The 14,430-nt window shown below is 43.3% G+C and overlaps 1 long non-coding RNA gene across 1 annotated transcript in view; it reads right to left on the bottom strand.

The window, feature by feature from the left end:
* LOC148042948 (uncharacterized) overlaps positions 1 to 14,430 on the bottom strand; it is a 281,857-nt gene that overhangs the window by 199,608 nt on the left and 67,819 nt on the right. The gene's annotated exons all lie outside the window — the stretch shown is intronic.

Below are 14,430 nucleotides of genomic sequence, written 5' to 3'. Positions count from 1 at the left end.
TTCGTCGCGTTGTGATGACGTAACATACGCGATTTCGTCGACCGCGCTTTTGTGGAACGCGGTTTTGACGGGTCACGGTTTTGTGTGATGCTCGCCGAGCTTGCTTGATTTCCTGCAAATGTTTCATTACCAAACTAGGTAACATCATCAATGCAGTGATGCTTCTGAACATGTAATGCACGTTTCTGCGTAGGCACTGAAACAGCTTTTTCCCCCCTTCCCAAATAAACCCATTTATGAGCCGCGGAGGCGCAGTGGTTAGAGTGCAGTACTGCAGGCTACTTCTGCCGACTGCCGGCTGCCTGCAATTTGGGCAGTTCAAATCTCACCAGGCTGAAGGTCGACTCAGCCATCCATCCTTCCGAGTTCGGTAAAATGAGGATCGAGATTGTTTGGGGCAAGAGGCTGACTCCGTAAACCGCTTAGAGAGGGCTGCAAAGCACTGTGAAGTGTTAAGTCTCAGTGCTACGGCTATTTCGATGTTTCACTTTGGATATCGAAAATAGCGGTGTCTTCCGAATCGATTCAGTTTTCCAAATGGATGGTTCAAATGTGACGTCAACACAATTTGCACAAACCTATGGGCCATAAATCTTCTTTATGAAGCCTTCTTCATAAATCAGCTGGTGCTGAGAAGCCTCGGGATGAAATCCTGGTATTTTTTTCTACTTTTACACTTCCGAAATTTGGTGTTGAAGAAAGCTCCTGGGAATCCCATGGGAATCAACCAGTGCATCATAAAACACTCAAGGCACAAATGACCAGGCTCAAATGATTTGCTTTGGACCCATCATGCAAAGACTGGGCTCTCTTGAGAAATCCATAATGCTGGGAAAGATGGAAGGAAACAGGAGGAGAGAATGTTAGCAGTTAGACTTATATACCGCTTCATAGGGCTTTCAGCCCTCTCTAAGCAGTTTACAGAGTCAGGATATCACCCCCAACAATCCGGGTCCTCATTTTACCCACCTCGGAAGGATGGAAGGCTGAGTCAACCTTGAGCCGGTGAGATTTGAACCGCTGAACTGCAGAACTGCAGTCAGCTGAAGTAGCCTGCAGTGCTGCATTTAACCACTGCGCCACCTGGGCTCTTTGCAAAGAGCCGAGGTTCCTTTGCAAAGGGGATGGACTTGATTATAACAGCAATTGGAAGATCTGAAGGATCAGATTGGAGACACATCCTTCTGGAGATCCATCTGTAGCAGTGGTGGGATTCAGCCAGTTTGCACCTATTCAGGAGAACCAGTTGGTAACTTTCTAAGCAGGTCGGAGAACCAGTTGTTGGAAGAAATCTCATTTTGTGTTTTTTCCCACTTTACAGGGCTAATCCTGTAAGGAAGGCAGGAAGGAAACATTCTGGTGTTGTTTCTAGCCTCATCTTGATTGCCCTGCTTACAGAAACTGCCTCTCCAGTTAACCCTTATTACATTGTCACAGCTAAGGTGAAGCGCCCATCAACGTGAGTGATGTTGAGTTGGCCATGCCCACCCAGTCACATGACCACCAAGCCCCACCTACCATGCTGGTCATTAGGGCAGAGAACCGGTTGTTAAAGTATTTGAATCCCACCACTGATCTGTAGGGTTACTAAGACCCCACACTGATTTGATAGCACATCATCAATACTTTTATTAAATAACCACATAGCAGAAGGGACTATGGAGATTCTCAGTCATCCAGGTCATAGTTGTCCCAAAGGTGCTTTTTAAAAAGTCAACTGGACTTTTTTCCCCCCTTGAAAACATTTCACTTCTCATTCAAGAAGCTTCTTCAGTTCAGCTCAGCTAGAACTGAAGACGCTTCTTGGATGAGAAGCTTTGGAAATAGCACCTTTGGGACCCAAAACAAAATCTGTCGCTTGATTCTAAACCAGCATGTCCGAGCTTGGCAACTTTTAAGACTTGCAGACTTCAAATCCCAGAATTCAATGACTCTTTTGCTTGTTCCCATAGGAAGAACAGTGCAGCTGTATTATTACCCCAAAGGTAGAGACAGAATAGAATAATAAAAAGTTGGGAGGGACCTTGGAGGTCTTCTAGTCCAACCCCTTGCTTAGGCAGGAGACCCTACACCACTTCAGACGAATGGTCATCCAATCTCTTCTTTAAAAACCTCCAGTGTTGGAGCACTCACATCTTCTGGAGGCAAGTTGTTCCACTGATTAATTATTCTGTCGGAAAATTTCTCTTTAATTCCAGATTGCTTCCCTCCATGGCTTCTTGTCCTGCCTTCAAGTTGCTTTGGGGAATAGCTTGGCTGGAATTTGAAGTCTGCAAGCCTTAAAGTTGCCAAGGTTGGACATTCCAGCTCTAAACAATGACAAGCATTACGATGTTCTCCATGCTTGGCAAATGTGGAAGTTGTAGCCCGACACATCAGAACGGAGGCAGGCCAAATTTTTTTTTGCCTGAGTTCTTCTCCATAACCGAAAGAAAGCCTCGTAAGACTGTTTCTGACATGCCCTTATAATTGCGCCATATTTTTTGCTCACCCTCCGTTGACTTTTGACTGGTGTTGTGTAAAAAAGGATGTTCGGAGATCTTTGCTCATCCAAGTGCTTAACCAAATAAGGCCAGCCTAAATAAAGATTTTAGAAAGACAGAAAGTGTTGCTTCCCCCCCCCCCCCTGTTCTGTTTCCGTCGGACAGGACATTTCAAACTCTACATATCTTCACAAAATGGTGCAATCCTACCACATCATAAACACGTCCCAGTCATCTTGTTTTTCTGCCTTGTCCCCATGAAATGACCTTTGTCCAAGAGCAGATCTAAGATGGGGGTGGGATGTGTGTGTGTGTTTGTGTATGTGAGGGATATGAAAAAAATCAGTGTCCCACCTGCCTGGGTGTCAGCAACCTGTGGCTCCGGAGCTGCATGAGGCTCTTTCGTCCCCCTGCTGTGGCTCCCTGTCAGTTGAACCCACCAATGGCTGGCCCCGCCCCTCACCCTCCCCTTCCAGTCACTCCTCGCCTGTCTTGAGATGAGAGAGAGAGAAAGAGAGACAGAGAGGGAGACAGAGACACACACATAGAGATACCCGTTTCCCCCAGAAAACACCGGTAGCCCCAAAACCTGGGTAGGAGTGGCTTGGGGGTCATGTGACCGGGCGGGAGTAAGTGATGTTGAGTTGGCCACACCCACCCAGGTTTTGTGGATCGCTCCTGGTGTTTTCTTATCTGTAGGGAACGGGTCCAAATGGCTCTTTGAGGGTTTAAGGTTGCAGACTCCTGCACAGCCCATCTCCTCAAAGAATATTTCACAGTAGACTGGCATTTCTTTTTTCATGGTTCTGTGTATTTTAAAAAGCTTCTCTGTTGAGATGTGGTCTTCTGCTATGGATTGTCATTGAACAGAAGATTGTTTCCATGCATTCACCACCCCTACATACAAGGGTTTCCGCAGGAATCGTCCAAAAAGCTTCTGCTCTTAAAGTAAAACGTATTGCCTGTGGTTGCTCGTGGTTCCCCTTAGTTTTTCATATAGGGAAATTTTTATAACACTATTCTTTCTATTTTAAAAACAAGCAGAAATGTTTGAGGAACCACATGCTGTCCAAACTCAGCTGAAACAGGTAGAGCAACAGTTGCTAAGCTTTTTGTTTCCAATTCAGAATAGAGTTGGAAGGGACCTGGGAGGTCTTCTAGTCCAACCCCCTGCTCCAGCAAGAGATCCTATACCATTTCAGACAATTCTCTTCTTAAAAACCTCCAGTGATGTCTGAAGGCAACACCATTCCACTGGTTAATTGCCCTCACTGTTAGAAAGTTTCTCCTTAATTCTATGTTGCTTCTCTCCTTGATTAGTTCCAAGAAGTTTCAAAGAGTTTCAAGTAGGTTGGGTAATTTTATCCAACTTAACTCATCTTGCAATCAGGAAGGAGAATTTGATTTTTTTTTTTTAAAAAAAAAATCCATCTAGTAGTCAAGGCAATTCTTTAGATTCCTAATTTAGTGGAAAGGGGATGAAATACTTCTGCACGCACACACAAACACACACACCTGTATGATATCACATACCTGGGATAATCCAGCTCACCGTTCACAGCCCATCCCGGTGACGTGAAGACTTGGAATGTGACTTGCGAGCTCCAGGGCTGATTCAGAGAATCACCAAATTATGGAATCCCAAGTTTGAAAGGAATTCTTTCAGGCTGTTGACTCGGGCGTCCTGAGGATTGCGGGAATTCCAATCCAGCCACGTCCAAGGAATTTCTAGCCAGGTATATTGATGCAGAAATACTGACAGTTTCAAAGGGCTCAGAAAAGTTTAAGCACCGCTGTCTACTGTCTGCTAGGACAGAAGTCTCCAAACCTTGGCAACTTTTAAGATTTATGGACTTCCACTCCCAGAGTTCCCTGGCTGAGGAATTCTGGGAGTTGAAGTCCGCAAGTCTTAAAATTGCCAAGGTTGAAGACTCCTGTGCTAGCAGAACGTGTCTCAATCTTGGCAACTTTAAGGTGTGGACTTCAACTTCCACAATTGTTCAGCCATTCTGGGTCTCTGGAAGTTGAAGTCCACACATCTTATAGTTGCTGAGGTTGGAAAAACCTTGCATATCTAACAGGATCCGGTCCCAGTTGTATTAATGCAGTAATAACGAAGACACCAATCACTTCGGTGGTGACTGGAGTGTTTGTGATGATTCTTGGAAGAGCTCTTGAGACTCTAACCCAGGGGCGTCAAATTCGATTTTGATTGTGTGACATTGGGGAGGGAGGGGGCAGAGTGGGTGTGGCCAGGCTGGGCGTGGCTAGCTCAGCATTCCTCGTGTCGGAGGCGGCCCGAGAGCTCTGCCAGAGGAAACAGGTTCCCAACCTCCGTTTTAGGCTGTGATGACTTCCTGCAACCCTCTGCCAGCCAAAACTGAGCTCGGGAATGCCCCACGCAGCCATTTTCGCCTGCAGAGGCACCGCGGGCCAGTCCTTCACTGTTTCCAAGGTGGCCCTGTGGGCCAGACCTAAGCACCCTGAGAGCCAGGTCCGGCCCCCGGGCCTTGTGTTTGACACCCCTGCTCTAACCTAACCATTCTTACTGTTTGAGGATATCCCAGTCCGTCTTAAAGTGTGATGCCCAAAACCCAGAGGTGGGTTCCTACCAGTTCGCACCTATTTGGTAGAACCGGTTCATCAAATCTACCGGACCGGTTAGAAGAGGTTCCACCAGTGGACCCGGAAAGCAGGCCACACCTACAGAAGAGGTTCCGAAATTTTTTGAAACCCACCACTGCTAAAGGGTTAGGGATGCAAAGATCTTGTAACTTGACAGCTTTAAGACTTGCATGCTTCAATGCCAGAGTTCCTGAGCCAACGTGACTGGAGGAGGAATTCTGGGAGTTGAAGTCCACAAGTCTTAAAGCTGTCAGGTTTGAAGACCCCTAGTTTTTTTCCCTAAAGGGTTAGGGGTGCAAGGGTCTTGTAACTTGACAGCTTTAAGACTTGCATGCTTCAATGCCAGAGTTTCTGAATAGCTACTTGGACCGACCTAATTCATAATTTCATATCCGGTCACATGGGCGGCAAGCCACTCCCATCCGGTCACATGGGTGGCAAGCTACTCCCGCAAAGGAGGCCACACCCACAGAGTAGGTTCCAACAATTTTTGAAACCCACCATTGCCAAAACCTAACATAATATTCAAGATTGAACGATGCCCGATTTGGAAACAATTTCTATTGATGGAGCCTCAAATTAAATTTGGCGGTTATTTTATTTGAACTACAACACATTCCTGCCTCATATCCTGTGTGCAATCAATTACAACTGCAGGAACCTCTTTTTTTTTCACTTCTGTTACTAAGCTGTATTCTTTGTTCTGTTTTCTGTGTTTGATCTCTTTCCTAATGCCAAACTTCCTCTCCGATAAATATCCTTCGTTTATTTTCAACCAGAGGAAGTCATTCTGAATTTTATTTCTGCCTCCTAACACATATTAGCGATCTCACCTAACTTCACCCACGAATTTGATACATTCCATGACCTCTCATCTAACCGCTAACAAACCGATCCAAATCGTTAATGCTTAGAAGATGGGGTTTTTTTTTTAATAGTCATAACAAATACCCATTAATTTCCTGGCACTCACTGGAGTTCGTGCAATATCTCAAACCATGGCTTTAATCAAAGTCTTTAAACAGTCCTCAGTTGACTCACTTAACATGTAAGTCAGAAACCATAGTTTGTCAAATATAGTCACTGACTTCACAAATAACACTAAGCCAGTGCGATACGTCTGGCTGTCTATTATATCTATCTATCAATCAATCTATTTCTCATCTCTCTCTCTCATATCTCTCTCAATCATCTCTCTCTCTCTCTATCTATCATCTATCAATCTTTCATCTCTCTCTCTCTCTTTCATATCTCTCGATCATCTCTCTCTCTCTCTCTCTCTAATGTCTCTCATGATTATCTCTCTCTCTATTTATCTCTCTATCATCTATCAATCTCTCTCCCATCTCTCTAATATCTCTCTCGATCATTCTATCTATTTATCTCTCTATCATCTATCAATCTCTTATCTCTCTTTTTAATATCTCTCTCGATCATATCTATCTATCTATCTATCTATCATCTATTTATCAGTCTATCAGTCTATCTATCTAATCTATCTCTTGGTCATCTCTTATCTGTTTATCTGTTTATCTGTCTGTCTATCTATCTATCTATCTATCTATCTATCTATCTATCTATCTATCTATCTATTTATCATCTCTCTCTCTCTCTATAATCATCTCTATCTATCTATATCTAGCTACCATCTCTCTTTCATCTCTCATCTATCTATCTATCATCCCTCCCTCCCCCTCTCTCCCCCCCCCCCCAATCTCTCTTATTCAGTTTCTATAGCCATCCATCTCCTCTTGATTCTTAGCTACCCAACACAGCCAGACTAAATTTGCGTACAAAATAGAGGCAGGGAAAGTACAAATCAAATTTAAGTTCATTTCATTATATTACCAAATGTTTTCCGGCTAAGGAGCACCAGGGTGGCCTGTGTGACTCTTTCAACCCACCCTGCACATTTCCTGTTCTCACCACTCTGGGAATGAGCAATGCTGAGATATTTATTTATTTATTTGGCTGGCTGGCTGGGGCTCCAGGGGATGCGATGTGGATGGGCGGTCGGCCAGATCTCATTAAACGAGACCCCCCACCATGGCTGAGTGGTGACATTGTCGGCGGAGAAATTTGTAAGCTCTGAAACATCAGAGGCAGACCAGGGTCCCCCCCCCTCCTCAAAGCAAAGATGTTTCTAAAAACAAAAGGGGTGAAAGAAGGAAAAGATGAGGTGAAGAATCGGCCATCGGTAAATAAAGGTATTGGCATCTTTTGTAGGGTTGGATTTCTTTCTTCCTTCCTCTCTCTCTTCCTCCCTCCCTCCATCTTTTCTCCCTCCGATCCTTCTGTTTCCTTCCTTGATTCCTTCCTAACTCCCTTCCTCCTTCCTTCTTTCCTTTCCTTCCTCTCTTTTCCTTCCTTCCTTCTCTTCCATCTTTCTTCTTTTCCCTCCTTCCTAACTTCCTTCCTTCTTCCGTTCCATCCTTCCTGTTTTCTTCCTTCCCTCTTTTCCTTCCTTCCTCTCTTTTCCTTCCTTCATTCCTTCTCTTCCATCTTTCTTCTTTTCCTTCCTTCCTAACTTCCTTCTTTCCTTCCCTTTCATCCTTCTTCTTTTCCTCCTTCCCTCTTTCCTTCCTTCCTCCCTCTTTTCTTTCCTTCCTTCTTCCCTTCCATCCTTCCATCCTTCCTCTTTTCCTCTTTTCCTCCTTTCCTTCCTTCCTTCCTTCCTTCCTTCCTTCCTTCCTTCCCTCCTTCCCATTGTTTTCCTGCTACAATGCTACCAAGCTCTTCTGCCAGATATCTGGTTGGTGGCAAGGAGATTATTCTGCAGCCCTTCCCATCCTTGGCGAGGTCCACCCAGGCCAGACTGATTCAGCATGACTGAAATCCTGAAAAGAAAGAGGTGGGGAGGGGAGGGGAGTGAATGCTAACACATTCAAATGAAATAACTTTCTACAGCTTCCTCTTCTTTTCTGGCAAAACAAACTAAGGGAGCGCTTCCATTTATTCTTCTCCTGCAGGGATTTAATCTAACTTTGGTAAGAGGAAGCATTAAAATGAGTTGGGAGGAAGGAGAGGCGGAAACATGTCATACTGGGTGGACTCCAACCTATCCTGCATATTTGATTGTTTTATTAATGTGTATGGATTTCGGGAACTTATGGCTTTCCAGAAGTTGCTAAATTACAGTTCCCAGCATTCTTCATCACCATTGGCAATAATGGCTGCAGCTGGAAGTTGTAGTTCTATAACTCTAGAGGACATACAGTATATATATATATATATATATATATATATATATATATATATATATATATATATATATATATATATATATATATATATATATATATATATATATATATATATATATATATATATAAAGTTGTAGTTCTATAACTCTAGAGGACATACAGTATATATATATATATATATATATATATATATATATATATATATATATATATATATATATATATATATATATATATATATATATATATATATATATATATCTCCCTCCCTCCCACCCTCCCTCTGATAGATTCTTTCTCTCTCTTCCTCCTTCCCTCCATTTCTGTCTGTCTGTCTGTCTGTCTCTCACACACACATACAGACTTTCTCTCTTCCTCCCTCCCTCCATCTTTCTCTCTCTCTCTCTCCCTCCCTCTCTCAGACAGACTCTCTTTCTCTCTCTCTTTCTCCCTCCATCTCTGTCTGTCTCTCTCCCTCTCTCACACAACACACAGAGTCTCTCTCTTCCTCCCTCCCTTCCTTTGTCTCTGTCTGTCTCTCTCTCTTTCCCTCCCCCCTGTTTGTCTCTCTCACACAGAGAGACAGAGAGAGATAGACTCTCTTTCTCTCTCTTCCTCCTTCCCTCCCTCCCTCCCTCCATCCGTCCATCCGAATGTCCGTCCGTCTGTCTGTCTGTCTGTCTGTCTGTCTGTCTGTCTCTCTCTCTCTCTCTCTCTCTCTCTCTGTGTGTGTCTCTCTCTCTGTCTCTCTCTCTCTCACTCTCTCTCTCTCTTCTTCCCTCCCTCCATCTCTGTCTGTCTCCCTCTCTCTAACAAGGTTTATAAGAGAGACAGGAGTGCAATCCTCCTCATTCTTTTACACTAGAACTTCCGGTCTGGGTTGGTGAGCATCTGGACCCCATCTGGCTGCTGACTTCACACATTCTCACTGTAACCTTTTGCTTGTGGTCACTAATGGGAATCTCTGAACTGCAAAAAGAGATCTTTGGGCTTAGAAAGAAAGTCTTGCGAAAGTTTTTTTTTTTCCCCCATTTTGGTCCCCGCACAAACATTTTCTTTGGAGAGCCCTTTAATTTCTACTGCTACAAGAATCCCATGGCAGACTCCAGTGCTGCATAATGTTCAGTGGTTTTACTGTTTTATTTTCATGCAACCTCTAGTGGGTTCCCTCCCCCCCCGCCCCCACCATCCCATGGTTATTTTTAATAATAAGAGACGCCATAAACCTCATGAGAAAAATATTTTTAAAAAGCATTGCATGCTATAAACAAATAAATATGTCTTGTGAAATACGGACGTGGAAGAAATGAAACAAAATGTTCGTCTCTGTTCCGTTGTCCTGTCTTGCATTATGGAAGATAATGGCTAGATATATGTATTGTGTGTTGTGTGTGTGTGTGTGTTGCAAATACAGCAATACATGAAAAATGCTTAGATCACTTCCCCCATTTTTCAAGCCAACGGATTTTGAATCACGGCTGACTAAGGGCTTCCTTTTAGCTAGTTCTAAAATCTAACCGCAGGTGCTAAGATGTAAACCAAATGTTCTTTATGGACTTCAGGGGAAAAAAACTGAATAACCTTCCCCTACACCTTCCAACAACAGCCTTTGCAAAATACTGGATAAACAAGCAAATTTTTGAACCCCTCCTGAATGATAGTTGCGGTTATAGGTAATCCTCAATTTAACAATCATTCATTTAACAACTATTCAAATTTAGGATGTTGGGGGGGGAGGGGAAGTGACTTACAACCAATTCTTTGATCTGGACAGGATTCTCTGTGGCTCAAAATATTTTTGTCCTGTTCAATAAAATTATGGAAGAGTGATTGTCAAAGATCACACTTACGGGCTTGTTCACATGAGGTGTTGAACCCCAAAGTCACCAATTGCTGTTTTGTAGAGTGTGTTCAACTAACCAGCCTATGTTGCTAATTTATGGAAGAGCCATAAATAGAGTGGCCATTGTGCATGTGTGTGTGTGTGTATCCTTTGACAACTTTTGTGCGTTATAAGGGGCAGAGAAAGACTTGTCTCTGGTCTAAGTGCTAAACTATTTCTGCAGGGCTCTGGGCTGAAGCTATGCAGAGAGTTCACATCCCTCCGTAAGTACATTAATCATTTGGCATGAGAAAATACCGAAACTACACACAGGTTTCTGGGCTTTGATGTGCAAATAGATCATCTTACCAAGAGAAGAGAAGAAGAGAGGGGAGGGGAGGGGAGGGAGGGAGGGAGGGAGGGAGGAGAGAAATATAAAATAAGTGAGAAAAAAGTAAAAAGAAGACAAAGAAAAAGCTAAAAGTACAAAAAAACCCACCTCTATCCAGAAATAAGAAAAACAAAAATAGAAAAGAAATTCAAAGACTCAAAATTTCCCTTTTTACAAGCCTGTAATCCCTTCATTCAGGGTAGAGTCAGAATAACTAGATGGAGTTGAATCTTTTCTAACCAGATGCCCTTCCTGATGCCACATTGCACTAGGGGAGAGAGAGAGAGAGAGAGAGAGAGAGAGAGAGAGAGAGAGAGAGAGAGAGAGAGAGAGAGAGAGAGAGAGAGAGAGAGAGAGAGAGAGAGAGAGAAAAACATCTAACCACTACCTAGGATTGAACTCTCAACCTTTTGAGTGGAAGACAAGAGTCTTCACCACTGGGCCACCACGCTCCTCAGATCCAAAGACTCAAAAGAGGTTCTGATATTCTTCATTGCACATACACACACACACACACACACACAAAATTTTATATATATTATAATAAAAATATTATTGTAATAAAAAGTTTATATATATAAACTTTTAATTAAAGTGCTTTAAAAGAAGGATAAAAACAAATACAAGCTAACAAAAACTATGGGAGAGAAAAAGAAAGAAAGCAAAAAGTTAATTGAAAATGCAAAAAATGTGGTAAAATAGAAAAAGAAAGAAGAAAATTGAGCTTTCCTCTTTCCTGCACACATCTGCCTTCAAGTATAAATTCCTGGCCTCTGGGCATGTCAAGAGGCTGAGTCAGAGGCTTTTTTCACCACCCCTGATTTGGTATCTGGACAGCTCACCTTTTCTCCAGAAGACGGTGAGCCAGAAGGATGCTGTCATTAGTGTAAAACATTTATTTATTTAGAACTCAAAGAATGTGGCGTAAAACAGCACGGAATTTTTTTTTTTTAAAAAAACCAAATAAAAATAATATAAAATTTTTAAAAAAAACAAGAAGCAAAATAAACCAACAAATAAAAAAAGGAAACTGCTTAGCACTGAAGCAAAAGGTATGCGGGGCAGGTAAGATCCTCCACTTCAGGTAAGGAGGGAGATCCTGCATTTTACACATGCTCTATAGAACCCTGGGGCTGCTGGCCATGGTTGCGGCGGGCAGATTTTGCATGCTAAAGCCTTGTTTCTCAGGATAGGTGGACTTCAAGTCCCAGAAATTCCCCAGCCAGGTTTTTGTATGTAGGTTTTGGGATAGGTGGACTTCAAGTCCCAGAATTCCCCAGCCAGGTTGTTAAGTTTTGGGATAGGGGAAACTTCAACTCCCAGAATTCCTCACTCAGCACCTCCAGAACCCTAGGAAGGTCTGTCTGTCTCTGTCTCTGTCTTTGTCTCTGTCTCTGTCTCTGTCTCTGTCTCTCTGTCTCTGTCTCTGTCTCTCTCTCTCTCTTTTATTTATTTATTTATTTATTTATTAGACTTATATACCGCTTCATAGGGCTTTCAGCCCTCTCTAAGCGGTTTACAATATTATTTTTTTAGCAAATTGAGTCAGCAACTTGCCCCCACAGTCCGGGTCCTCATTTCACCCACCTCGGAAGGATGGAAGGCTGAGTCGACCTTGAGCCGGTGAGATTTGAACTGCTGAACTGCAGATCACAGTCAGCTAAAGTGGCCTGCAGTACTGCACCCTAACCACTGCGCCACCTCGGCTCTATCTCTATCTCTATCTCTATCTCTATCTCTATCTCTATCTCTATCTCTATCTCTATCTCTATCTCTATCTCTATCTCTATCTCTATCTCTATCTCTATCTCTATCTATCTCTATCTATCTCTATCTCTATCTATCTATCTCTATCTCTCAATCTCTCAATCTCCCTCCCCCCTCCCTCCCCCCTCTCTCACATACACACAAAATTTATAAAATTAGCAACATGGGTCGGCCAGTTGAGTTTTGCACGTTCTGCAAAAGAGCATTTGATGAGTTTGTAGTTCAACCCATCATGTGAGCACAGCCTCAGACAAGATCACAAGGGTGAACTTTGACAATCACTCTTCCACAATCTCTTTGAAGTGTACGGAAAATATCGAGGGCCACAAAAAAACCTGCCCAGTGCCCCACACTAATCGTTCCTTTTAGCTTTCCTTCAATATCCTTTTTTTTTTTAAAGGCCATTGTGATCTCCCGAAAGAGTTTCGGTCCATAGCTTTCAAACCACTAGACCAGAAGTCTCCAAACTTGGCACTTTTAAGTCTTGTGCATTTTAATGCCTGGCTGGGGAATTCTGGGAGATCTTGAAACTGACCTGAGATATACAGGTAATACTTTAGACTAGAGGTCTCCAACCTTGGCAACTTTAAGCCTGGAGGACTTCAACTCCCAGAATTCCCCAGCCAGTTGAAGTCCTCCAGGCTTAAAGTTGCCAAGGTTGGAGACCCCTGTTTTAGACCACAATCAGCTTCTTAGATTTGCCCATTCAGGAACAGTTGCAGGGACTGGGTATGTCTAGTTTAATGAAAAGAAGGCCTAGGGGAGACATGATAGCAGTCTTCCAATATCTCAGGGGTTGCTACAAAGAAGCGGGAGTCAAGCTATTCTCCAAAGCACCTGAAGGCAGGACAGGAAGCAATGGGTGGAAACTAATCAAGGAGAGAAGCAACTTAGAATTGAGGAGAAATTTTCTGACAATTAATCAGTGGAACAGAAGTTGCCTCCAGAAATTGTGAATGTTCCAACACTGGAAGTTTTAAAGAAGAGATTGGACAATCATTTGTCTGAAGTGGTGTAGGGTTTCCTGCCTAGGCAGGGGGTTGGACTAGAAGACCTCCAAGGTCCCTTCCAACTATTCTATTCTATTCTATTCTATTCTATCCTATGATGTCTGATGCAAGTATTTAAGGAGTGAAATTTGCATTGTGCTGTTATGAGAGCCAGCTTGGTCTCTAATGCATGGATCTCTAAACTTTTAAGATTTGTGGACTTCAATTCCCAAAATTCCCCAGCCAGGAGCTGAACTCCACAAGTCTTAAAAGTTGCCAAGGTTGGAGATTCCTCTGTCTTGTGGTTGAGGCAGTAGGCTAGAAACCCGGAGACTATGGGGTCCAATCCCCTATTAGGCATGAAAGCATGATCCCCTGCTGGGTGGGTGACTTTATACAGATTATACAGAGGAGCACAGTTGGAAGGGACCTTGTAGGTCATCTAGTCCACCCCCACCCACCCAGGCATGAGACCCTATACCATTTCTGACAGATGACAGAATGGTCTCTTCTTAATAGCTTCCAGGGATGAAGCTCCCATAACTTAGAGCCGAGATGGTGCAGTGGTTAGGGTGCAGTACTGCAGGCCACTTCAGCTGACTGTTATCTGCAGTTCAGCGGTTCTAATCTCACCGGCTCAAGGTTGACTCAGCCTTCCATCCTTCCGAGGTGGGTGAAATGAGGACCCGGACTGTGGGGGTGATATGCTGACTCTGTAAACCGCTTAGAGAGGGCTGAAAGCCCTATGAAGCGGTATATAAGTCTGACTACTATTGCTATTGCTAACTTCCGAAGGCGACTTCTCTTCCATGGGTTGATTGTTCCCACTGTCAGAAAATTTCTCCTTATTTCCCAGGTTGAATCTCTCCTTGTTCAGTTTCCATCCAATTGGGTCAGTTACTCCGTCTCTCAGCCCAGCCCATCTCAAAGGGTTGACATTGTTGTGGGGCAAATAGTAGAAGGAAGAATGAACCTCAGTTATGTTTGCCACCTTGAGTTATTCCTAAAAATAAATCAATAAACAAAGCCATGCCGGCATCATCAACATGGTGAAGAAATCCCAGTTTGGTGCCCACAGTCCTGTGTTCTTAACGCCCGCAGTGCAAGACAAGGTTAAACAAACCAAGGGCAAAAATATTTGGCACCTGCC

This window comes from Thamnophis sirtalis, unplaced genomic scaffold (genome assembly GCF_051295495.1).
Source record: "Thamnophis sirtalis isolate CommonGarterSnake01/CBP01778 unplaced genomic scaffold, rThaSir2_p1.2 scaffold_13, whole genome shotgun sequence".
Taxonomy (NCBI): Eukaryota; Metazoa; Chordata; class Lepidosauria; order Squamata; family Natricidae; genus Thamnophis; species Thamnophis sirtalis.
The sequence above is the reverse complement of the archived record's forward strand: the minus strand, read 5'-3'. Positions and strand labels throughout refer to the sequence as shown.